Here is a 27,852-nt window from a genome sequence, read left to right as displayed (position 1 = left end):
AGAATATGTTTATTTAGAATACAAGCAAATAATTTTGAGGGGAGGGTGTGGGAGCAATAATGGATTGAGAGCTCTGAGTGTGGGTTTTTCACAGCTTTGTGAGAACTGAATGCACAGTGACAAGGATCACATAGCAGTCTGTGATGATACTCTCCTTGCGCTCTGGGCAACGGCATTTTATTTCATATATTATGTATAAACTCTCTGCTATGATGTCATGAAGTCCCTCCAAACAGAAACTAAGCAAAAAGAAATGCAAGGAGACAAGTTTACTTTTTTTCTGGCTTGTTGCCTGCTGATATTCAGAGTCACATAGTATCCGGATGGAGAGAGAGAGAAGGGCCCCTCACAGCAGTGGTGAGAATGACTCTGCGTTTGGTTTTTGAATGTTCCATTGTGTGGTTGGTGTGCTTCACAGTCTTCACCCAAGCCGCATTCAGAATAGTTTCTCCTTCTACTCTTTTCGCAGTAAAAGGCAATCAGGAGATTTTGTATTTCCAAAAGTGTACATGAGTAAAGACTACTTTGTTGTCGTCTTTCTGGTTAAATGTGTGAACCTGATTCAGCAGCGTATTCTCAAATATCTCAGTATCATTTGGGACGTATGTCTGAAGGCCTCCCCGCTGAATTCTCCGTGAGCGTAGACTTATTTCAGGTTTGCAGATCATTGCATAGGCTTCCTCCAACTGCCAAAGTTCACACTAACTTTCTTGTGCATTTTCAGTCATTTTCCTGTGAAAGGTATGCTTCTTTGCTTACTTCTAAGGTTTAAAATAACCAATTGTTTAAAAAACACACCTTTTCTTGATCTTTGATTACTTCCTTTCCAAATCATCTCATGTGCTCTGTAATACTCTCAATTACTTTCTAGCCTCAAGGTTTCTTAATGATCCTTAAGTTCAATAGTTGTTATTCATACCAAAAAATCAAAACCTGTTTACGTTAATTCTGCCATAACTAATTAGCTCATGTTTAAGTATGTAGTCAATACAGAATGATGTAGCTATGAAAGTGAGCAACAGTGTGGCCAGAAAACACTCTCTACTTGGGAGCTACCCAACATGCCATTATGTTGGGATGTTACTGTAGCCCATGGTCAGCCTCTCTATTTTGTTGTGCATGTTGTATAGACTTGGAGAGGATGACGGATGCTAATCAAAATGATATCAAAGTATATATACCATAATAAGTGTTTAGATTGGGGTTATATTTTTATATATTTTATAATTTTATATTGTTTTCCATGAAGAAGATGAGTATAAGGTACCAGAATGTCTGGGAAGTGGACTTAACCTGAGTTGTTTGGGAGTGCAGTGGAGAAGGCAGCTTTGAGGGATATTTCACTAAGTCTGTCTTGAACTTGTTGAATCCATCTCTATAGATTACATCACTATGTGAACCAAGAAGTTTATGTCTTTTATGGAATTTGATAAACAAGGTCAGCTTCACATGCCTGGTCTTGATGCTCTGTTTTTGAGGCTGACTGTCCTTTTCTTCACACAATTTTCCTCCAAATTGGTTACAGTTATGTTCCTGCTTTCAAGGTGATGAAAAAAAGCTTCCAAATCTACTTTTCCTCTATTATATTCAGGTATTTCTAGTTTCTTGAGAGACAAATTTAAAGATAACCTCCTGGTTTAGTCCTACAAAGGCAAATTCCATCTATTTCGCATGGATTTTACTAGTTTACTTACTAATTCTCAATTCCTAGTTGGGTAGCTGACCTTTTCTTGACATCTCTGTGGGCCACTAACATATAGCAAAATACTTATTGTCATGATACTTTCATGATCTGCAGACTGACAAAGCATGTATGCCTTTCAACCAACTTCTCCATGCATAGTACGTTAGAAAACAAAACAAAACAAAAATGCTAGTATTTAATGCAAATACTTCACAGTAGGGAAACCGAGGAGTGAGTAAAGAAGCCCAGCTAAATTATATAAATCGATCACAAATCATTAATCAAATAAACTTGCATTTTATGAAAATTATTTCCAATGCATCCTAACTGCTAACCATGCAGTGGGAATCTACACTGACAAGAAATTCACCGTTTCACGGAATAATCTAATGTATGTTGGGATGACTCTAAACTGTCAGAAAGTCCTTCACTCTTATTGAGATTATTGGTAAAAGTTTGATTATTTTATTATGAGAGCAGTTTTCCATGCTTCTCATAATCATTGTTCTCTTCCTCTCACCACTTAAACATTTTCCAGTGTTTTTAGATATTAATGTCTAGAATTGAACAAATGTATGGATTTGGTCTGGAGGGACTGTCTTTTAATTTAAAAACTCTGATGATTTTTATTGCCCACATCACACTATTGGCTCTAAACAAGATTGTGATAAAGTAAAACCCAAAGTATTTTTTATAAATCCTGATGACAAATGATGTCTCCGCATTCTGTGATAACACAAAAACTCCCTTTGATTCTAAGTGCAGAAATTTTCATGTCTCCTCGTTTAATGACATTTTGTTGTAAGGGTTTGGTCTTTCAACCCTTCAAGGACCCGATGAATTCTTATTTCATCATGCAATGTATTTATTCAGTATAACGTAATCAGAAAGATTAAAACAAAACAAACATCCAGACCTTCTATATCTCCTTATAAGACATGGATAAAAATATTATATTTTAAAAAACCAACTAGAAGATACTATATCATTACTTAGGGTTGTATTTTATTAATTCATTCACTAAGTTATCGAAAAATTCACAGAAGCCTAGTGCATGCCAGGTATTGGGATAGGCCTTAGAGATACTCAGTGAATAAACAAAGAAGGTCTTAGCCTTGATGCAGCTGATATTGTAGTGGGAGAGATGGAAAATAAACAGAATCTAATAGGTAATAAACAGAGGGATAGGATATAGAGTGACAGGGTTGATTAGGTGGCTGCGTAATTTGAAGACAATGTCTGCATAGGTGACATTTAAACTAATGCCTACAGTTTCATAAGGATCCGACTATTCGAAGAGCTAGGTGAAGAGCATCCTAGACAGAAGGGAGCAGCAAATGCAAGCAGCAAAGAATGAGTGTGGCCTGGTTAAGGATAGAGTCATCGGCATGAGTGGAACTTGGTGAACAGGAGAGAAGTAGGTGGAGCAGATCATGTAGGACTTTGTGGATCATCACATAGAGATCAGGTTTCTTTTTTACTTTCCGGATTGCCAATAGCTTTTCTTCAGTTAGTAAACAAGCCATCGAACTGTACTATTATCCAACCCACATTTCACCATGCTGTTATAAGAATGTCATGAGACACTCTGTCAGATATGTTAGCAAAATTTTGGTTTACTGTATAGAATATTTTTCCTTTGCAAAATTCAAAAGAAGCAACTGGGTTAGCTTGTTTGTTCAGTTTTTCTAGACCACATGTTGATGGATCCATTGTAGAATTTTAACAGATATTAGAATCAAGTCGAGCAATACATAATTTATAGCATTTACAGTTTTAAAATTTGGGTCAAGATTTTCCCTATCTTCAGTCTATTTAAATTTTTCCCATTTTTCCTTATTGGACAAAGATGATCATAAATGGTTCTTGGTAACCTACAAGATGGTTTAATATTAAGCAATATGATTTACTTTGTTTAGAGCAACTAGGTTCTTTTTTCCTCTCCACAAGTATAGCAGGATTCGCTCTGGTTCATTATGGCTTAAGTGTGGCGGCCCTTTTCCTTAATAAATAAGGGGACAGCCGAATAGCACTTACATGGCTCTGTTCCTTCTCTGTCACCTGGCAACTTTACTTCTTGTGTCTCCATAGGTGGGCTACCATGCCCAGGTCAACCCTTTTTCTCTATACCTTGCTTTAAGCATGGCTAACATATGATACCAAATAAGATTCCTTTTTAAAATAGCAGCTAGCATTTTTTGACAGATATATTTTACTTAAACAAATAGAATTTGTAAATTAATTCTGCTGTCAGCAGAGAGCCCTTTGTTTGCTTCTGCTGACAACAACAGCCCACGATGTAGAGAAATTAAAAAGGAGAGAAAAGATATTGCATTGCCTTTTCAAAATTAGAAGAGGTGGGGAAGGGAGCCATCTAAATCCATGGAGTCTATCTCAAATGTGACCACAGGCACTAGAACCTACTTTGCTATCACTGTTAACTTTCTAGTTGTGGGTACTATACAAAAGTGCATACTCTTTCTTACCTTTTGGTTTATATGAGTGAAGGAAATCTTCAATACAAATATTAGATTTGAATGTTTAAGGTAGCTCATAGAAAGCTTAAGAATGAAGATGATCATAATAAGTCTCTTAAATTGTCTCACCCCCAGTTCTCTCCGCAGTAAAGATAACAGGTAAGAAAGATCATCTCTGAGGCTCCTTCCAGCTATAATACTGTATGACTGTAAAAAAATGTTCTTCCTCTTGAATGGAAAGTTTCATGTTCTTTGTGGTAATTTAAGCAGAGCTAAGATTTACTTTTTCTATTTTGCAACAATTTTATGTGCAACTTTTACATAAGCTGTTAGAAAATTATATCAATTTTTCCTTGGATTTTTAAAGAACTCTAGAAATACATTCCATGTATCAGTTAATATCCCCTCTCTGCCACATGAGCCAACATTATGTTGGATGTTTAAAGTGGCCAAAACTTAGGTCCTAGGTCATTTTCCAAATACCACATGGAGTTTCTTGTAGCCAAATACTGTTTGTGAGAAGACATTTATTAAATCTTCTGTTTTTCCCAGTTTGAATAAACAATGCATTTTATCACAGCAACTTACAATATGTGATTTTAAGCCTTGTAAAATATCAGGAACATCTTTGAAGAAAGAGTTAGTGCTAACCCCTTTTTAGATGTTGATTTCCTCTTTAAGTTGAAATAACCTCATTTTAGCCAGAAACTTTATCCAGAAATTTCCACCAACATCAGTTCCAGGGAAACTTCATATAATCTTCTAATCTAGAGACTTAGAAAGAAAAAACAGTCATAGAACATGTGTCGTATTTGCCAGACATGAAAGGTGAAAGTATTTCTTTCAATGACATTTTCTTTCAGCCTGCTCAATTTTATGGGATATTTGGCTAAACATCATTTGCCACCGAGGCTATTCCTAATATGGAACAAATATTAAGATTAAATTTCCTAAAAAATATTCACTTTTTATAAATTGTACCAAGGCATGAAGAACAGGTATGAGAGAGAGAAGTTAAATACTGTGCTAGGCTATATTCTTACTTGAGAGTGAAAAAGGGGGATGGAGAAGACAGAGATATGTTGAAACTTATTTCCTCTTTTTCTTTATTATATTCATCCCATCCCATCTTTATCTCAGTTTATGGATACTTGTTTCTTATTAGTCTCAATAAATCAACTTCTATACTGTCTTTGAATACTGAAAAGTAATCTGCAGGTGTTTCATAAATCTTGACCACAGAACCTGATTCCTGATGATCAAGTGATGCTGAAACGGGATATAAAGATTATTTCAATACATTTAATTAAATAAGTTGATCAATGCATTAACCCCACTAATTGTTTAGAATGCAAATCAAAGTTCACACAGACTCAGATCTGTGCTTTCACTCCTAGGAACAGGTAAAGGAAAGGGAGAAAGTTGTCTCTTTCTTTCTTATTCTTCATTAAAAAAAAATGGGGAATATATAAAATTCTATTAAAAAGCAGAGATGCGACACACACATTGGTTTCTGGTGTGCAATAACATGCACTGGGCTTCTCCAAGTGTGGATGCACATGCAAACATCATTATATGTGTTTGTGTGTTCATACATACGCCATCACCACCATGACCACTCTGAAGCGCTTTTTATGACCACATTTCCTCCAAGGCGGATAAAAATGCTGAAAAATGAGAGAAGAATATGGGCCCTAACGTTAAGCCTACAGCATTTCCTATTCTAACACAGACACACGTTGTTGAACTTTCTCCTCTTTAGCTGGCTGTGAACACAATGTGCTATTTGTTATTCTCCTTAATTCCCCAAGAAGTAAAAAGAGATGCCCTTGGCCAGTTTAATAGGGAACAATCCACATCTGTTAAGAAAGACTAGTTAGGAGTGTTTCTTGCATGCCATCAGTCTCTGCACGCTGCCAAAATGTAACATCCCTGGCACCATTCTGAATGAAGGGTGGGCCACCATCCCTTTGGGGCCACAGTCTATAATTCTAATAGGGAAGTGATTCTTTTCTTTCTGATAAATGAAACTATTTTATATGTTTTTTTCAATGTGAACTGATGCTTCTTCTTTACCATCTCACATTTAATTGTTGTGAAAACTTATCTCAAGGATTCTCCATATCTAATTTTCACATTTTCTCCCAGAAAGCATTTGTTGTGGGCAGGTGCTTTTGAACATGTTACTTTTTTCCTTCTTTTTATCCAGAAACAGTTAGTGTTATGCTTATTGGGGGCATCAGTGTTACATTTTTGTGATATGACGGTGTGGTATGTTGCCAAAGTGAGAAACTTCAGCGTCATGTAATGTAGCTGTGTAGCACTCTCTGGTATTCCTGCTAGTGCCTGTGAAGTTCTGATGGGAGTTGTGATGAACACACCCAGCAGCAAAGAAGGCTATGAATAAAATGGGTTCCTGAAAAGTCTTCTGAACATGGCATGTTTCCCATGATTTTCTACAATTATAAAAAGTCCAGTCCTGGTCAAATAATATGACATATTCTAAAACGAATAATTATAAAAGGCATGACTATAAATGCAACACAATGCTTGCCTTCTCTTCTCTCTATTGTATAGCATAGAAGAAAATGTGACATTAGAGGCTTCTGTTCTTTAATGAGGGAGGAGTCAAATAACATACAAGACTCAGTGGAAATATTTCAGACTGGGAAACAAGAGACACCTTGTAAGGAAGAAAGAAGGGTAGTTCCTCCTGGAGATGCCAGCTTTGACATATTCTTGAGTTGATGGCATGTTGACATCACAGTAGCTACAGCAGAGCTGACCAATGCAGGGTATCATTTTATCAAATAATAAAGAATTAACCCTAAGGGATCAGCATTAAGCAAATCAGGAATGATGGCAAGAAAATCCTCAAAAAGCCTGAGATTTCTAGTTTCTCTTGGCTAAAAAAATCATATGCATATTAACAAATGAATAAATGATAGCTATTATCCGCCATAGGAATAAAGGATATAACTAGGAGACTCATTAGGAAACACGGGGTCACTGTCCTAAATAAGGACAGTTACTCTCAAACCTGCCTGCATATGAAAATCACCCAAGAAGGACAGCTTTACAAATGTTGGGGCTGTAAACCTCACCTCTAGAATTACTGATTTGGGAGGTCTATGTAGATGCTCAAGAACCTGTATTTATAAAAGTTATAAAAGTTCTTCCCATCTGGACTCTGACGGGAAGAAAGGTTAAAGAAACTCTCCTCTATGGCAGCAGGGTGACAGAGGAAAGGGACTCAGCTTGGAGAGGTACCAATTCTCCCTATTATTCTGTAGAAGGTCCCTTTAGTACCCTTTCCTTGGGCATATACCAAAAACAGAATCAGAGGTGATTCTACGAAATCCTGCAAAAACTAGACTTTCTTTCTGTGTTTATGAATGCAAAGAAAATATTTCAACAGCCAAACAAAACAAAGTCAAAAGGAACCTAAAAGCCTTAAGATTTATGCATATTTTTGAAGACAGAGTGGCTTTACTTGGTTGAATTATCTAATTATTATTAGATGTGTTTTTTTACTTTGCATGCATAGAAGTAATTTTTATTCCAAAATAACAATACAAATTGCAAACATTATAAATTATAAACATACAAGCAGATCTAAATGGGGTTAAGAGTTCCGATGCACAAGTGCTTTGGGTATAATTGGGAGGTGATTAATTTTCTATCAAGTCTTAGCAGGTATCTGTGACTGCTACTTTATCATCTCCCTATGTGGAATGTGAAGGCTATTGAAGCCCATTGTATAGAACAAGACCTCTCTTTTGTAAGGAAGGAGAAATAAAAGAAGGATATGGTAAGGATAATTTCTCTCATGCAAGTGCATCTTGCTCTTCCCTGCAGTCTAATCATATAAATCTTAAACATGTTGCCCTCTATGACTTTCTCGTATTTGAGGTTTGAAAATGTTGCACCCACCCCGGTCCAATAAAACAAATAAATAAAAACCAGGGCACAATGCAATGGGGGAAGAAGGAGCTATGAAAAGTAGACACTGGTGAGGTGCTCTGGAATAGAAAGTATTTTCTTGCTGCTGCTGGAGAGCCACAAATATATCAAGGAGGAATAACTCACAAATATAGAAGGACATGCTTTAAACTTGATTATTTTAAGTCCTAATTCAAAATTATAATATTTTTAGATCATAGTTCTTTCTTAGGTAAAAAGAGAGACCCTATTGCCTAATGGAAGGTTCAAAAGAGGGAAAAAGAAGTAATTGCTTTGCTGAGTTTTGAATACTCAGAAAATGCTAAGTTTTGGTGTTCTGAACTGTTGCTCTAAAGCTGAAAATTACAGGAACTGATTCTAACTAGGAAGTACCTGGTTAAAATTGCTGCTGGGTTTGTGTGAGTTTATTTTTAGTCAATAATAAAGGACAGTTTCACATTAAAATAGGCTGACATTGGTCCTTTAACTTTCTTTTTTTGTTAAAAACTGAAATAAAATCCTATCTCGTCTTAATTGTTTGGTTGAGATTATAAATACAGCATTAAAAACAAAGAATTCCTGTTCTACTTAAAGCATTATGCACAGGCATAGATTTTTGCACATTCCTTAACTAGTGCCATGTACATGCTACCATTTTGCATTCTTAGTGCTTCTGCTAAGAATAAATGGTAATTGAATGAAGAATGAAGGCTGTTAGGTGGCCTGAGTTTACTGGAGAAACTTAAAGACCAGTGACTCAGAGAAGCAGGTGGCAGAGAACAGGAAGTAGCCTCACCAGCTGTATGAGAGGTGGGTGGTGGAGGCGTCTATCCAGAGCTAAACTCCAAAGCAGAACCCCAGGGGATGGACATTCAGGACTTCCTTCTATGTAGGCAGACACAACTGTGCTTATAAAGGAAAGCTCCCTTCTCTTGTGCAAATTTTGAGAGTGGGAAAGCTACAGATACCCAGGAAAGCCTGCCTGCCTCTTCTATTTTTTCCAAGCTCAGCTCCCTTTTTGGTAGTAACTATATTGCTGGAGGATGCCCCTGTTAGCTTGTCCTGCTATCCCCAGTCCAAAGTCATTGCTTTGTGCATAGCAGAAGCAGCCCTGGGAATCTAAGTCCTTCCTCTGTCATGGTGAGGAGAGAGGGAGGAAGGGAGGAAGGTGGGAGATGGGTTGAGGAGAGAGATGTGATTCTTGATCTGGAACTAGAATTGGAAAGAGCGAAGCATGATTCACTCTAGAGTCAATGATGGCTGGGAGCGGTGGCTCACGCCTGTAATCTCAACACTCTGGGAGGCTGAGGCTGGCAGATTGCTTAAGCACAGGAGTTCGGACTGGTCTGAGCAACAGGGTGAAACCCTGTCTCTACAAAAAATACAAAAAATTAGCCATGTGTGGTGGTGCACACCTGTAGTTCCAGGAGGCTGAGGAAGGAGGATCCTGGAGCCCAGGAGGTCGAAGCTGCAGTGAGCTGTGATTGTACCACTGCACTCCAGCCTGGGCGACAGAGTGAGACCCTGTCTCTAAAAAAAGAAGAAAAGAGTCAATGACACCCCCCTCACCTCAGAGTTCCAGGTGCTGTGTTAAGCACTGGGGACACCGAGTAAACTTGGCAAAGACAGTCCTTGCCCTCATGGAGCTTACAGATTGCTTTTGAGCAAAAGAGTTAAGCTGGAGTCTCAGTTTAGTGACTTAATCTATGTAAAGCTGGCCCAATAATGACAATGCCACATTGTGTTGCACAAATGTATACAAAGCATCTAGTCCAGTGGCTGGCTCATAGCAAACAATCAGTAAATGTTTTCTTTTTCTTTTCCTCTTCCTTCCTACTGAGACTGAAACTTAATAGTCTATGTAGAAACTTGAAAAACAATAGACAGATGGTCAGCGGCAGATTCCTTGTACAAATACTCAGCACTCCAACACCTTTCTCAGCTGGCACCCCTCCTTTATTCCACCACACGTTTCCTTTTGGTAATGATTTCATTTATCCTCCAAGGTTGTCCTTGATGTTCTTTTTAACCTAATTTCACCCACATACCATATGCTGGAGGGTGTTGGTATAGAGGAGAGGCGCTGAGATTTGTTCTGCATCCTGCACCTGCCTGGGGCTGGACCTGCCTATATATAGATAGAAATGTGCAGTAGGAATCTCTGAAATGTCAAGCCAAAGGAACAGGCAGGTCCCTTTGCTCTGTTGGGGAGTGTGCAGAGTGGTAGTGATGGACTGGCATGGAAATGCTTTTAAATCCCCGAGCACAGATGGAGGGACTCCGGTCCTTCTCTTCCCATCTATGTTCATCCTGAGGTGTGCAAGCTTCTAAGGGGTAGGTCCGAAGCAAGTTTGGCAGCTACTGAGGGGTCCCTAGCTGCCTTTATGATTGAGTGTAGGGGCTTTGGTCTACTGACTTGGTTCAAAACTACTCTCCACCTTGTACAAGCTGTGCTACCTGCAGCAAGCCCATAATTAATGGGAGCCTATGTAGTCTAATTTTAAAAATGGAATGCAAATCATAACCATCTCACATAATAATGCTCAGCTCAATAAATAATGTCCAGCTTCACTTTTTCTTTTACTTAGGCCAAAAGCTTTGGTGTCACCCATAATTTCTTTTTTTCTGTCCTACTCCATCCTAGCTATCAACATCTCCTGTTGACTCTATCTTCAAAATAAATGAAGAGTCCAAACCCAACCACGTTCCTCACATCCTTGTGTTTGTAGGGAGTCTTTTCTGAGCGGCCTGTCCCGGCCACTGTGTATTATGTCCACCTGTCTTTCCCTTTCTCCCAGGTTGTATCGTTCATTGGGCTTTTTTCCATTCAATGTAATGTATATTTCTATTTTCTGTCTTCCTGTTATGGTCTGAATGTTTGTGTTGCCCCAAATATATATGTTAAAATCTTAACCCCCAAAACGAGGTTGGGTATTAGGAGGTGGGGCGTTTAGGAGGTTCTGCCCTGTTGAATGAGATTAGTGCCCTTATAAAAGAAGTCCACGGGAGATTGTCCAACCCTCTGTCATCTGAGGTTAGAGTTAAAAGATGACAGTCTAGGACACAGGTGCTCACCAGACACTGAGTGTGCCAGCACCTTGATCTCAGAGTTCTCAGCTTCTAGAACCATCAGCATAAACTCCTGTTGTTGTTTATAAGCTACTTAGTTAATGATATTTTGATACAGCAGCCTGAATGGACTCACACAGCCTCACTAGATGATAAATTCCATGATGATAGGGTTTTGTATATTTTGTTCACTGTTGTATCCTTGTCAACGAGTGCATTGTTTAGCACAAAATTGTTCTTGTGAGGATCTATGTCAAATAAAGCATTTAGCCCTTCGATTAAGCCAGAAAATATATGTAAATCATTTAGCACAGTACCTTTGTGTTTTTCCTTAGGCATTTTGAATCATAGGGAGCTTTTCTTTTGATGCCATTCAGCAGCTACACAAGTCAACTTGAGATTCTAGGACATTGCTCTGCAAGAATCTCCCAAAGGACAAGTTGCTAAATCCCTTTTAGAAGGAAAAAATAATATCAAGCTTACTGTGTCAAAAACAATGTACAAAGCTTGCATATAAAGTTATGGTGGTGACATTGCTTCTCTACAGCAGTGGTTCTGGATGCCTGGTTGCAAATCATAAGCATCAGAATAATCTGGGATGCATTTTAAAGTGTAGATACCCAGGATTCAAGCCTCATTCTCTGCTGGAGAACTACTTTGTAGCCATGCTTTGTGCATTGCTCTTGTTAAAGCATTTGCATCATCATCATCATCATCAACAGTATCATCAACAGCAGCAGCAGCCCATATCACCGTCTGTCAGAGGCATCTACTGAGTGTCCAGTAAATGGTCCAGGGGGCCAGATGTTGGACCAAGACAAATCACACAATCCTTGTACCAGCTATCATCTAAGATGCATAGATTGATTGAACACTTAGGTACTGGCCAAATCAAAATAAAAATGCTAAACCTCCACCTAAACTTGAGATCAGGTATTTTAATATCATGAGCAGATTCAGATGGTTGGGGTATTGGGTGTGTACATATTCTGCTTCTCTGTGTTAAGAAAAAAGAAGATAATAGACCTTTAGCTAGGTTTGTCTAGCATGAAGAGGCAAAGGGTCATGATGGAAGATTAGAAACTTTTATTTTTGTCAAATTCAGCTTGATTATGCTTCTAGTTTCACCTCATAAGCATAGATCCACATGCGAAGTTCTTCATTTCAAAGAAGAATGCAGAACAGTATGGTTTTAAATGTATAAATTACCCAAATGTGCAGAATTTATATTTAATTCACAAAATATAATATGTTCTGTCTCCCTATAACTCCTGGAACCCAGCATGGTTGACTTGTATAATTCATTTCATTTTAGTGATAGAAAAGAATGAACATTATTAATTTCTACTTTTCCCTAGGACTTAGAGTTCAAAAACTTTTCATTGCATGAATGAAACATAAGAAGGAAGAGTATTGTCACATTGCAACTTGATATTTTAATTTACTAAAACTTACCAGGAGTTACCTAGGTGAATATAGGCCTCAGCTAAGGTCATTAAAATCCGTAGTCCCAAGCAAGACTTATAGTCACAACTGCCATGGATTCCGTTTTTTGATGATTAAATAAAATAAAATATGATTGTTGAAAACAGTAAACTGCTTTTCCAAGAATAAGTTTAAGTGAATATGTGTTATTTGAGTAATTTCTAATAAAAGAATCTAATCTGAGAAGCGAAAGATTGAATTGCTTTTACACTTTTGCTAAATATATTAAGCCAGGGTAATATATTACCTCCACTCACCTATATCAGAAGCACTGTGCTCGTTACACACTTCCAGGATGGAATCTAAACCATGCACTTAAAACCTTCTTATTTCAAATTCATGAAATATAACTATCATATTCTCTTTTCATCATCAGTTCAAACTCAGCCGTATATGATAGTGACTGATAAATTCTTTTATCTGTCACAGTCTTGTGGGAGTCCCTACCTGATTCCCTGGGGTATTTGGATCCTCTGACAACGAATTCTAATAATTTGATCTGAAAGGAATGGATATATGTATAGTGTTTTGTTAGCTGAACATAAGAATGACCCACAAATTTTGTGGATCTCTTTTCTTTATTCCTATGCCACGTGATCAAAATTTTAAAAAGTTTATGACCCCCAAGTAAGGATAGCTTCAGCATTCCTTTCTGGATGGGTTAAGGAGCAGTGCTATGGTTGAAAAGGAGGGAGAATTGTCCTAAAACTGCATTTAAATAGCACATACATGTTTTTTACTTAGTATATATGTTAATAGACAATAAAAAGTGTAAAGTTTTTCAAAGATGGTGTTATCCACATCTTACATAAGATTGAGAAAACATGAACTGTCAATCCATATCAAAAAGCTAAATCACCAAGTGTGGTGGAGGCTGGCCCATGGAGATTACAGGGAGCTAGAACCTTGTAAGTCACAATTTGTTGCTGTGATTACTCTTGAAAAATACTGAAACAAATCAGAGCAAAAACATACCTACATTACTTAAGTTGGTAAATATTAGTTGATGTACTGATGGTTGGTGATTTCTGGTAGAATCAGGTACTATCATTGGCAGAAAGGGAACTAGGGGGTGGTGTCTGGCATAGGGACTAGTGTATGATCCTCACCTTTCTTTGCTTGGGGAACTATAGGCAAAACAAAAAGAGCCATAATTTGGTATCTTTCTCAATGTGGCACGTGGGTCTTGTTTCCACAGCATTTCCTACATCTTTTGGTTTGAGTATGTATTAACAAAATGTCATGCCAATAGGAATTCTTGAAAATTGTTGATAAGACCCCCACCTCGGGATGTTCAGAAGAGCAACTGTTCCATCTGCTCCTTTGAGTGGAATGATTAAGTCATTTCATGGAGTGAGGATTTTTATTTCATGGGGATTTACTCATTCCTGAATAGCTTTTTTTTTTCCTGAGACACAGTTAAATTTATGAATCACAGAAGTCTTTCTAAATACCTCTTCCTTTCAAACATATAATGGTCTGTTAGTGAGGAATTTGTTTTTGAGAATGTAAGTTTTGAGATTGTTTTATAGCATACTATGTTTAGATTTGATTATAATGAGGTCCCTTGGCCAATATGGTTGTCTGAGAACACTAATCAGAGCTTTCACTGACACTGTTGTAGTGGTGTAGAGAACACAGAAATGAACCACACATGCATGTACATGCCTGAAAATGTGAAATCATTGAATAGCAGAATATAAGGAAGGACCTAAATTGTTACAGAGTTGAACCACTGGGGTGTATATGTATCAGTGGGTCAATACTCTAAATTAATATCATTTTAGAATTTAGCATTGTACCAATTAGAAATGAGAAATCTGATGCTTCCGCATCAGATTAGTGGAAATCAGATTAATAGATGAATGGAAATCAATGATTTCCATTAATGTCTTCATTGTTAGAATTGTGTGACTTATATAAGCATAGAAACATAAATTCAGTTATTTAGCTTAAGTCATATTTGATGGCCTTTTGGGGAACTACCTAATGATTCAAGAATCTTAGTACATTCTCTGGCCAAAAAAGTTACAGCACAAGTGCCAATGTTAACAATATCAGTGGAACAATGGGTAAAATACTTCAGACTTCTTGAAGCATGATGTTTATGCCCAAGCTTACTCCCAACTAAAGTGGGGACTTCTTGGATTTTAGAGTCAGTTTTATCTATCACATATCTATCACATTTTGTGAATGGTATATTTTATTGCAAATTTTGTTTTTCAATGCTATTAGATAATTTTGGCTTACTTAGCAATATGTCATTTATTAAAAAATAAAACACATTTTTTTCATTTCTCACCATATTGTGATCCTGTAATACTGTTTTTCATATTGGAAAAATAAGACTTTCTGTTCATCAAACTGTTGAAGATATGTGTCAGCAAGAGATTATTCTCTGAACCATGAAGAAAGATGTCAAAATTCACACCATTGCCTAATTAAGCATTTTCTCCAAACATATTCCCCAAAGCTCTACAGTGTTTGTAAATTGTCTGTTACATATTAATAGGAGAACACATAGAAATTAACTCTTTAACATAATTATAATTATGATAAATATGGGGGATACTATTATAAAAATATCATTATTTTAGTTTCTCAATGAAGTCATGTTCCTAATACAAATATTAACTGCTACAAGGCAAAAGTATACCTTGAAAGGAATACTTAATAAACACATGAGGAAGGGAAAGGGCAACAATTTCATTATTATACTGTGTATATTTTGAAGTTTGAAAAGTAAACCATATTTTAAATGCCATAGACTAGCTTATAATTTAAAGAAACTGAAAATCAAAGAATATAGTGAAACATTTTTCTGTATAATATGAGTACCATTTCTATTATTCTAAATTATCTGTGATTTTCTATTTATTTTTTATTTTTTGGTATTCTTATGTCTTGTATTTGAGTTCTCTTCAAAGCCTGGCATATTTGTGGGCATGTATTTTAAAATTAAATATAGTAGTTAGCTTAATAGGATGCAAAATACTGTTTAGTATACCTGTACTGTTGCTATAGAGTCCAAGTCTTAAAAAATGCTAATTTCTTGGAGTTAATTACCCTTTACATTGATAATCATTATACTGAAAAAAGCTATTAAGCTTATATTAGGAAAACAATAGATACTCAAAAGCTTGTGAGTTTAGGACCAGAAATGTATTATGAGGACCCGAAGGCTAAAAGAAGCACAGGAGGATAGGACAGAGAAAGGTTTGAGCTGCAGATTAATTAATCCTCAAATGACTCTATTTACACAAAGGGAATTTTGTGGAAATCATTAGGGGCTTGGTGGTTGCTTTCTAAGCTATGAAGATACTCAAACCTGAAAATCTCCTCCTGTAACTTTCTCCTTCACTTGACACTCTTGAAAGGAATGTCTGGTATGACAGAAAAAGGCAATGAGCTGACTGTAATTATCTTTTAAATCAGAATAGACTCTGCTTCCCTAAGCTTGTAATTGACCTTTTTAATATTCGTTTACTGTGCGAGAGCCTTCATGAATTTCTTGTTATCCTCCCCAACTTTAGCCTGTTAGTTTACTATGCTGTTTAATTACTGTGTATTTGCTATAGAACCTAGAGTAAATAAATATGTACAATCACATAATTAAATTAGAATCTGCAATTATGATGTTATTGTGATACATAACTTTCTATTAAGCTTTATCAAATGAATTGTCCCAAGCATATACATTATGTTCAAAATCTCAATAGACGACTCCTCCAATTTGTTCTTTTTCAAAACAATTGAATGATTACTATACTTTCTGTGTTTACAAGAAATGACCGTGTATGTAATTTGTAAGTGAGTTGCATGTGTTCTCATTGGCTCCCTCTGGAATTCTACATGGTAAATGTTCAGCTCTGGCAATTTGTAGAGTAGAATGGTCAAAAGAATATGGAGGATGGTGCTGCAAGTGACAGCTCAGCTGTGTGACAGACATCCTGGGGAATAATAAGGGGTAGACTTATCAGGATATTAATGAAGGCAAACTCAAGATGTGCGAACACCTTCAACCCTGGGGGAGGGCCCCACCATGGTCTTAGCATAGTTACAAAGTCAGTAAAATTTCCTATCTCTTTCCAGTTGGACTTTCCTCCCATTACCTCTTCTCACATTGGGTGGTACTGGGTGGCTACAAGTTATCTTTGGTATCTGGCTAAGGCATAATTGAACTGAGAATACATTTGTTGGGTTTGATGGGACATATTTGTATGGTTTTTAGTCACTTCTATATAGAAGTAAAAGAGTGTTAACTGTCCTGGCACAGCAATGACTTCCTGGATACTCCCACTGTCCTTTGTGCTAACTGAGCGGGCACCTTGACCCAAAGGGGTCAGGTGATTTGAAAAGATGTTTTGGAATGTTTCAATAAAATAAAATTTATTAGACTCAAATTTAGATTAAAAATACATAAAACTGAAACAAAGTCATCAAAGTGATGAAATCAATAGAAATTATGCTAACATTGGCATATAATTATAACCAGAATTTTTCAGAGCATCGCAAAAGCAATAGTTGAGAGGGAGTGATAAATTTCTAATGGAAGTAGTGCATAGGTTCTTGGATTGAACCATATGCCTGAATGATATGAGCACATTGAGCAAATATTAAAATTTCTTGATGATTTAGTGTAAAATACTAATAATATAGCAACAATAATAAAATACATATAATACCTTTATATTGAGGTTATCAATGACAAACTGGTTAATGAATATCATCAATGTAAAAAACATTTAAATTAGTCACAGTGAAAAAAACCCTCACAATGCTTAAAAATAAAAAGATTCATTTTTCAAATTTGATGTCTATCATGAAATATACTTATTAACAATGATGTCTACCATGAAATATACTTATTAACAATGATTTGAGAAGTTTAAAGTTAAAGTTTATAAACTGTCAATAATACAAAACTTTTATCAATCAAGGTAGAACAAATGTCATGAAACTATAGTCTACATTTTTGTATGGTCCATGTGCTAAGAATGATCCGCATTTTTAGATTACTGGGGGAGAAACAGATATATGACATGTGCAAATTATATACAATTCAAAATTCAGGGTCCATAAATAAGTTTTATTGGAACACAGTCATGCTCATTCATTTACATATTGTCTATTGCTATTTTGTGCTACGACGACAGGGATTAAGTAGCTACAACAGCGACTGTATAGTCCTTTAGGCATACAATATTCACTATGTAACCCTTTATAGAAGAAGTTGGCCAGAGTCTGATGGCAGAGCAAAGACTGAATTTTCTCCATAATAAATGATACTATCAAAATGTTTGTTACAGGCCGGGCACGGTGGCTCACGCCTGTAAACCTAGCTCCTTGGGAGGCTGAGGTGGGTGGATTGCCTGAGTTCAGGAGTTTGAGACCAGCCTGGGCAACATGGCGAAACCCTGTCTTTACTAAAAATACAATTAGCCAGGTGTGGTGGCACATGCTTGTAGTCCCAGCTACTGGGGAGGCTGAGGCACAAGAATCACTTGAACCCAGGAGGCAGAGGTTGCAGTGAGCTGAGATTGGGCCACTGCACTACAGCCTGGGCGACAGAGTAAGACTCTGTCTCCAAAAAACAAACAAACAAAAACACAACTTTGTTATATAAAGAGGTGATTAATGAGTATCAGCCAAATTATGTAAGAAAAAGAATATGACAGTATTGAAACAGCTAATTTCATAAGCATAACTTGTTATCCTTTTAGATGTTATATTTGTAATATTTATCTGCCTTTTCAAACTTTTCTCATTGTAAATATTCACTTTCATGTCTAATTTTGTATTTGTAGTTTTGTCTTTTTCTTAAACATCACCCTCCTAAATTATTTAAGTTCTAGGTCCAACAAAACTGGATGCACCACTTTATTATAAACTACACTTTCTGACTGAACTGTCGCTTGAATGCAGTTTTCATGCTACGTGTCTGTCCTATTTATAAACATCACACATTAGATTGAAATTAGTTTTCAGAAGGCAAACAAGCATCGAGGGTGAAATTTTAAAAAAGAATTCTCCTAAATGTTTTACCTCATTAGAACTTGACCCCCTGCTAAAACTTTCTCAAATATTGTTCCTAAACAGTGGAAACTACTGGTTTGAGTCTTGGAATGGCACATTATTGCTCAGAGGGATTTTTATGATTAGGCTTAAAATGGAAATGCCAACAGGTTTAATTATGGTACTGCTGTAGAGGGTATAGCACATTAACATTATTGCATGAAAAATATCAATCTGCTCTGGGAATATATTGAGCACCTTTAATATTTTCATTTGCATTTACAAAAACTCACATTTGAATTTTTCATGAAAGCTAAATAAGATTTGGCTGAGAAATGCCCTCTCAAGATCTTTTAGTTTGAAATTCCTTACTTTAGAAAAGATGATAAGAGAATTAGAAGAATTATGATTATTGATACAAATCAAATGGGCTTGTCATTCTTCACTAGGGTTCTCCAGAGTTATCATACTTGACGCATTTTTCTGGGGGGCAAATAGTGTTATAATGGACTGAGCATTCAATTTAGGCATGTAAGAGAAATGCAGCCATAGATATTTAAATGACTCAGGATACTGCTGTAATAAAGCTAGATGGAGCCATTGGCTAAGATATCTTGGGCCAAGTTGTTTTCTTTTTCCTTTTTTAAAAGTCAATACATATGGCAGAAAACAATTGTTATATAAGTAGACTCTTCTTGTATCTGCTAAAATTTTGATTCTGTGCTACCATATAAAGTATTCTCATCTGAGCTTTAGTCTTCTCCAAGACACCAGGTGGTTATGAACATCTTGGACTGGCCCATTGCTACTGACAAAGACTCTGCTTGACCAAACTCTAGCATGGCTTCTAGAAGCTTAAGGCCATGTCCCTAGGATGACCCAGGCATCCCCCCTCTTACAATGTTCACCTGAAAAAGTTTGCAATTGTCAATTATTTCTCTGTTCTTTGAGATATAAATGTTCTACCACACAAAAGTGGCTCCTCAAAGGTTTGGGAGCCATCTCTTTGAAATGCAAACATCCCAGGAGGTAAGCCCTACTCTTCTCTCTGAGTCCCCATGGGAGGGAAAGCGTGGGCATCTTGCTCTAGCTCTCACCACTTACTCCTGTCATAAAGATACAAAAAGTTTGTTTCTCCTACAGACAAATGCCAATTAGCAAACTCAGATGGCCTGGTCAATTGCCCTCTCACTCCTTGCTCTTTCATGCTTATACGCTGGTTTCTGTCCTATATTGCAACAGTTATTACTGAACAAAATCTGTCTTTACCACTTGTAACTAATGTCTGGCTTTATCTCTGACACTACATTAATTCAAATGTGCTAATGATGATTCTGTATAACTTTTTATTTCTTAAGAGTCATAGAAAGAAGGGACCCAGAGCCCATTTTTTTCCACTCTCTCTCTCTCTTACAACAAAGACATTGAAGCTTAAAAAGATTATTGACGCATGAGCCAGTAACTGTGGAGCTGAGATTAGAAGACAGTGTTTCTGACCCTCCCCTCATGCTCTTTCCATTGCCAAGTCCATGGTTTTGGTGCAGAATTTTACTCACTACAAAATCACTTTTATGCTAGAAGGAGGGATATGGTCCTGATAAATTCTTTAAAATAGCTTCTGAGATTTTTTTTAAAAGCTTTATTTTAAAATTTAAGTGCACAGTTTTACAGAGAGTATATGAAACAAGACCTATACTTATGCTAAACAACAAAAATAATTTGAAATTTCTTAAATTAGGTAATGAAATTCAAGAATTTTATCAATATAATGTTCACTGAATTAGAGATTCCTGCCCCACATCCACTGGGCCAACACTTAAGGCCAAGGTGAAGATTTAGCTCAAAATTATAGTGAATGTTAGAGTGTATTAGAACTCTTTTGATGCATAACTAATTTCAGAGCTAAAACGCAGTTGTTCTGTTTTCTCATGTATTTTTTCTTTTATGGCTTTTATACCACTTCAGAATAAGACTTAGTTTTGACGTATTTAGCATCAGCAGTGGGACAGATCTAAAATTCTTTGATTCTCTTAAATCCATCATAAATATGAGTAAGCAAACTAAATTAAGTTACCAAAAAAGACCTTTAGGGAAAAAAGAAAAGAAATAAGAAAATGAGCTTTTAAAATAGAGATGTCCGCACTTTTATTCTTACTCTAAATATGTGAAAATAGCAAATAATAGTCTACTAGGCAATGTATGCCATTCACTGCATCTAACTGTGCTTTAAACAACTCTGTCTTGGCCATACAGTGCATTTCTGCAGGCATGGGAGTGATTAGGAAGAAAATGGTACAATTGCAGTGAAAGGCAAAAACCAGCTGTTCTAATGGTTTAGAATTGAGATCAATGATGACACAGTTCAATTACAGCATTAGTTCCTGATGTCAGAGAGGGGTTAAAAATGGATCATAATGACTCTTTAGTAGATAAATTTGGAGCAATTAGGGTTCTGAAAATGTCTCTTTATGTAACAAACAAAAAAAAATTTCTTTTAAATGATCTGCGCTGCAGAACCTGTTTCTTTTGCATGACAGAAGCTAATCTACTGCTTCTCAACGTGGACTTAATCAAATGAGCTTCTAAACCCCAAATCTCAAGTAAGGACAGGCTAGATTTTAAGTTAGTCCAAGCTACAAGCATTTTAAAAGGTTAGTAAGTAAACATATAATGGGGGGGAAAAAAAACAACCAAAGGTAAACTTCATTAAATAACCTAGTACAGTTTCTTGCACGCAGTAGGCATTACATGAATGCTTGTTGAATTAAATTTTTTATTTCTTTCTTAGATATGCCTGAAGTATACAAACTAGCTAAACGTCAGTCATGTCAAACAATTATTGTAGGTCAACTGTATTATCTCCAAATATTACCAATTATCTTTTGTTTGATACAAACTTAAGTGGAATAAGTTTAACTGAAATAAACTAACACAATTTTTATTATAGATTTGGTGGGCTAAAACTGTTATTTTCTAAACCCAAATCTGCAGCTTGTTGCTGAGTTCCTAGCCTGGTAGTAGTGCTGAAGCCAAAACAGTTATCGCCTTTTTGCTATGTCTACTGCTAGAATTATTGAACTGACATCCTTATTGCTTCATGTCAATCCATAGATAAATTTTAGGGAGAAAATTTAAAACTAACTTGGTTGTTTTTTGAGTTGCACAAATGAATATAAAGAAGCTTTGAATTACAGGCATTTCATACAAATTAGCAAAGCTTTCATCTTACTACTGTGAAGCACATCTAGACCTTGAATATGCAAAAAGAAAAACAATGTTATATTTCCTTGTTCTTCCCTTTGCATTAATCTGGTCATTTCGTTATCTGTGTTTCTTACTCTCTTGCTGCTTTTGGATCTTTGTTTCTGTGCAGTCTCATTCTACCAGTTTTTCATAGAATTTAAATTAATGTCAATATGGAGAAAGCATAAAGGAAGAACACAGATTTCTTGTAGAGTTACTGTTTGTTGATGCTATATGTCACGTAAAATTCTCTGCATTTTCTCTACCAGGTATAGGAGTTTTCTCTTGCTCTTAAAAGTTTTGAAATCGTCGGGTACAGTGGCTCATGCCTGTAATCCCAGCACTTTGGGAGGCCGAGGTGGGCGGATCACGAGGTCAGGAGTTCGAGACCAGCCTGACCAACATGATGAAACCCCCATCTCTACTAAAATACAAAAATTAGCTGGGTGCACACCTGTAATCCCAGCTACTCAGGAAGCTGAAGCAGGAGAACTGCTTGAACCCAAGAGGTGGAAGTTGCAGTGAGCTGAGATTGCACCACTGCGCTCCAGCCTGGGTGACACAGCGAGACTCCATCTCAAAAAAAAAAAAAAATTTGAAACCATAGATATCATTGTATTGCAATGGCAGAGGTAAATAAGCAGAATTTATATCAAATGATGAACTTAATGTTTCTGACATGTTCATAATCTCATTGTAGACACAACAATACTTGGAGGTAGACATTATTACTGTTTGTTTACAGAAGAGGAAACTGAGGCTCAGAAAATTTAACTAAGTTGCTCATTTTTGCACAGTTGATATTTTACAGTTGGCTGGACAACTTAAAGAGGTAAAGTAGGGGTAGCTTTCATAAATTTTAAACACTAATGATATGCTAAGAACAAAAAACAGATTCCTAATGCTTTGACGTTTACAGAATATTTCAAGAGAAAAAACATTTAATTTTAAGAAAACATTTTTTCTATGAATTTTATTTTCAAAGGGTTTTAGAAAGGTTATGCATTGTCAGTCTCCCTGTATTCATAACAAACACATGCATCTAGCCTATTTTTAAAGACTTTATATTGTTACTACTTGAGTTATTCCTGAGATTGAGTTTGTATATAGCCAGAGGATCTCAGTTCTTCCTTAGGGCCTGGTTCACCCTTAGTATATAATGTAATGATGTGAATTTCAGAGCCAAGGTACATTGCAACCAAATATTGTGAAATTTAACGGACTAACTCAGATTTGTCTTTTATCTTCAGAATTTTCAAAAGTGTAAATTTCCTTTTTTAAGATTTGGAACCAACCCAAATGCCCATCAATGCCTGACTGGACAAATAAAATGTGGCACATAGATTCCATGAAATACTATGCAGCCATAAAAAACAATGAGTTCATGTCCTTTGCAGGGACATGGATGAAGCTGGAAACCATCATTCTCAGCAAACTAACACAAGAACAGAAAACTAAACACCACATATTCTCCCTCATAAGTGGGAGTTGAACAATTAGAACACATGGATATGGGGAGGGGAACATCACACACCAGGGCCTGTCAGGGGGTTGGGGGCAAGGGGAGGGATAGCATTAGGAGAAATACCTAATGTAGGTGACGGGTTGATGGGTGCAGCAAATCACCATGGCACGTGTATACTTATGTAACAAACCTGCATGTTCTGCATATGTATCTCAGAACTTAAAGTATAATTAAAAAAAAAAGAAAAACATGACAAAGATGCCTCCACCTGCACTCTTACGATTCAATATTATAGCTGTCAGGCAAGACAAAAATTAACATGTGATCATTTACCAAGGGGGGCTTAATTTTTTACCTGTGGGTTTAAGGCTACTTTCTAACATAAGTAAAACTGGTCCTTTTAGTTAATTTTAGTTTCTGTATCTACAGTCATACATGAAAATTTCCCGTGTTAGACTCACAATACTTTGAACGTTTTACTGCTTTTCGGTTGTCAAGAGTAAAGGAGAAAGTCATTTAGATTTATGGTGATTATTATAACTATGATTTGGGGACAGGCACACAATATAGGATGTATGATGTTAGTTCAGTTAAGCAATCACTTAGAGGGAAGCTGGTATGTTCCAGGTACTATGCTAGGAGATAGAGCTATAAAAACGGAAAAGACGTATTTCCTGCTCTCAAAGATCTCTCAAGGTAGTGGAGTGTTAGACGTACTAAAATAGTAAGAGTCAAATGAGCGGAGAGGGAATTTAAGAGGAACATTGATACCTAACATGGTGGCATATGGCCCATCAGCCTTTCCGACCTTGCACTCCAGGTGTTCCTCCAGACCTGTGGACTCTTCCTCATAAACTCTGGATACTTTAAAAAGGACATGGACGTCGGCAGGAGTTACATGAAAATGCTTCAGTGACATTTTGGTTGCTCAGCTCCCCAAGGCTAGAGTAATGATTCTTTTTGTCTGGGAAATCTTCCCTCTTCAGCCACCCTTGTAGCTTCATATAGAGAAAGAAAAGGAACTGTCAGATCAATTAGATCAACAGGGTGGTATTTTGCTGTCAAATCAGCTTCATACCTTTGTGCTACAAGGCATTTCCTTGACTGGCCCAGGAGAGTCCATGAGCAGAGATGATTGGATCTCCCTAAAGTGTTCTTTCTCACATCTGGCTCCATTTTCTTTGAGAGGCCATACTGTGAGCCAGTGTATGAGAAGAGAAGGAGGGATTGGATTGATGAAGGAGCTGGATTCCATGCATTAATGCACATGGGTCTGCCCACCAGCCTGGCAGCAATTCCACCCAAATCACCTTGCTATGATAGGTTATGACCTCTATAGCATCTACAGATATATATATAAAATCCATATAGGATCTCAGAGCAAGCTTTGAAGAGTAAGGGATAAAGTAAATAAGACAATCAATACAAAAACACTAATAGAGGGTCTCAGAGCCACATTCTAAGATTAATGGAGGAAATAAACAAAGCAATGGATGGAAAATATTTGCTCTATTGTCTAGCTTTTTACACCCATCATTTTCCAGGTCTTTCTCTTTATCCTGCCGACACGTTTGACAGATATAACATTTATCTAAGTATGAAACAGCTGTCTGTGAGGATATAACACCCTCACCTCCCACATTATGCCACCAAAGATGCAGCTCATATTCCTAAGGGAAGCTGAATTTGAAGAGACAGAGTGTGTGTGCCACCCCCATGATTTTCTATGGGACACAGGGACGTGCAGAATCCTAGGAATGTGTCAGCTAAATAGTCTGGTTGAACACGCTGAGAGTCTGGGTAGCACAAGTGGTTAGTTAGCTCAGTAACTCAGCACAGCTGAAAGTAAGTACGTGAGCCAATGATGCAAATAATATTTGCTTCAATTATAGCAGCTATCTCAGTACTAGTCAATTTTAGTAGTTCAGGTAATAATGTCTTTTGAATATACCAATTGTATGCCTTGAGTTTCCTTGTCCTTTTCCCTTCTCTTAGATCCTAGTCCAGTTAGAATCCTCTCCTTTGGCAGCATGGGCTCCAGAGGTTAAATAACAATTGAACTCTATCTCATCCTTCTCAGAATGTCTTGCTATTCTGAGAAACTATAGATGGTTCTTCCAAGTTGATCAAATATAATCCCAGTGGAAAGCTACTAGAATTGTGAGTTCAGCCTTTATCATAAGCAGTTTCTCTGTCTTTATAGCAATAGTGTATATAAAAAAATCCCTGTTGCATTTCCCATATGTGTGATTCAATAGGAATTGAGTAGACTGTGTAAGGGAGAGTTGTCTTGAAATCTTTTGAATTAGATATGATCCAAAAATCAATGTAGTAACATGGGTTTATTCCACTGGAACATCTCTGTGCACTATAAATTCTTTGAGGCAGAGACCCTGCCTTATAAATCTTTGAACCCCCCACAGAGTCTGGTACCCGATTTTTAACAGGAAAGATTCTCAATAAATAATTGCTGGTAAAACATATATGCTTTTGAAGCAATGTTTTCTTACTTTGAAGAATGAGTTATTTCGGTAATTTTAGAAGAGTGAAACACAATACTTATTTTATTATAATCTCTTGCACCAACTGCTTCAAATTAGTTTCATCAGCATCTTTTAAAAAATGTTTGTAAAAAACCATTAATAAATCCAGCCTCAAACTTCCCTTCAGAATTAATGCAATCTGTTTGGGGAAGATAAGAATGAGGATATTTTGCAATTTGTAAAGTGAAAACTCACTCAATCTGGATTTGACCCTTGTCAACCATATACACACTGATTCTTCTTATATCCTAGAATAAAATTATTAAAGATAGAACTGCTGTGTCGTCTAATGTGAAGAAGTTTGTCACGTGCATTCCTCCTCACCCACAGAAGTCTTTATTTCTGAAATGATTGAATTATAATACTTTTCTTCTCCCTCCTGCTATCTAATGCAGTTTTACCTCCTTTGTATGTCTTAATGTTACTGAAAATTCTGTTTATGTGTGTGAGTTGAATTTGTTTTTTTTTTTGATATGGAGTTTCACTCTTGTTTCCCAGGTTGGAGTGCAATGGCATGATCTCAGCTCACTGCAACCTTCACCTCCTGGGTTCAAGTGATTCTCCTGTCTCAGCCTCCTGATTAGCTGGGATTGTAGGCATATGCCACCACGCCCAGCTAATTTTGTATTTTTAGTAGAGACGGGGTTTCTCCATGTTGGTCAGCCTGGTATCGAACTCCTGAGCTCAGGTGGTCCACCCGCCTCGGCCTCCCAATGTGTTGGGATTACAGGTGTGAGCCACCGCACTTGGCAGGATTTTTAAAAATTATTGAAAATACACTTCTGTGATGCTGTGGTAGCAATGCTATCACATTCTGATATTTGGCTTTTCCCTTTCTCTATGTTTTTCCCTTTACTATAATCCCAATTTCTTAACTAGATGAAAGTTCAGTAGTTTAGGATTAAAGCCAGTGCTTTAACCTAGACCATTAACCTGGTGAAGATGAAGGAACAATTGAAGTAACTTCTTCTCTCTCTCTTCTATAGGAGATTGCCCCCCACACACACACATGCACACACACGCACACACACATACGTGTAATATGTCATGCCCCATCTTCTTCAACCTAACAGTAATTTGGGATTCCCCATCTGATGGGCGCTCACACAATGATCTCTTTCATATACAGGGTGGTAATTTCACTCTAAACACTTCAATTATTTATAAATGGATCTCAGAGACAGCAACTAGCAGCTGGGCTATAGAAGCAGCTCTGACTGAGGCGTGGCCAATAGAACCACATGTCACTTTAAACAGTGTTATTAATATTTATGTGACTTGATCAGCTAGTTTAGATGCAGGTCTTCCCTGGACTGTGTGGAAGAAGCCTTCCTATTTTCGCTCGCCTGTAATTATAGACTGATTCTTTTCTTTGTCAAACTTGAGGGGTAATCGAAGGTCAGGTTCCTGGGATGAAAAGTGTGCCAAACACATCCAAGTCATAACGCTTTCACCACTCTTCCATCAGCAATTTGGAGTCAATTAAAACTTAGGTCTGGAAGTAGAAGATCTAGAAGCCCAAACTGTCAATCTTGGACAAAGATTCTGGTTTTAACTTTTAACAGGGTGAAATTGATTATGTAAACAGCACTAAAAATCTGGCATAAGGTAAACTACCAAAACAGATTAAGATATTCAGGTAAATGAATTTACAGCTTTAAAAGAGAAATACATGCATTGATACATACCTACAGATATAGATAGATATGCATGTGGTAGATCATCAGTGTACCTAAAGGGCACTGCTGCACACTTCGGGTCTCGCTTGCTTCCTGAAAAATGTCTTCTTTGCTCTCAAGGACAATATATTTGTATTACAATCTAAAGCAGGATCCTTCCTGCTCCATGATCTATTCATGAAAAAGCGTATGGCATTGGTTTCTGAGAGCTCCATAATTTCTCAAGTCAAATACAAATGTTGAAAAGGTC

Source organism: Gorilla gorilla, chromosome 17, assembly GCF_029281585.2.
Source record: "Gorilla gorilla gorilla isolate KB3781 chromosome 17, NHGRI_mGorGor1-v2.1_pri, whole genome shotgun sequence".
Lineage (NCBI taxonomy): Eukaryota > Metazoa > Chordata > Mammalia > Primates > Hominidae > Gorilla > Gorilla gorilla.
The sequence above is the reverse complement of the archived record's forward strand: the minus strand, read 5'-3'. Positions refer to the sequence as shown.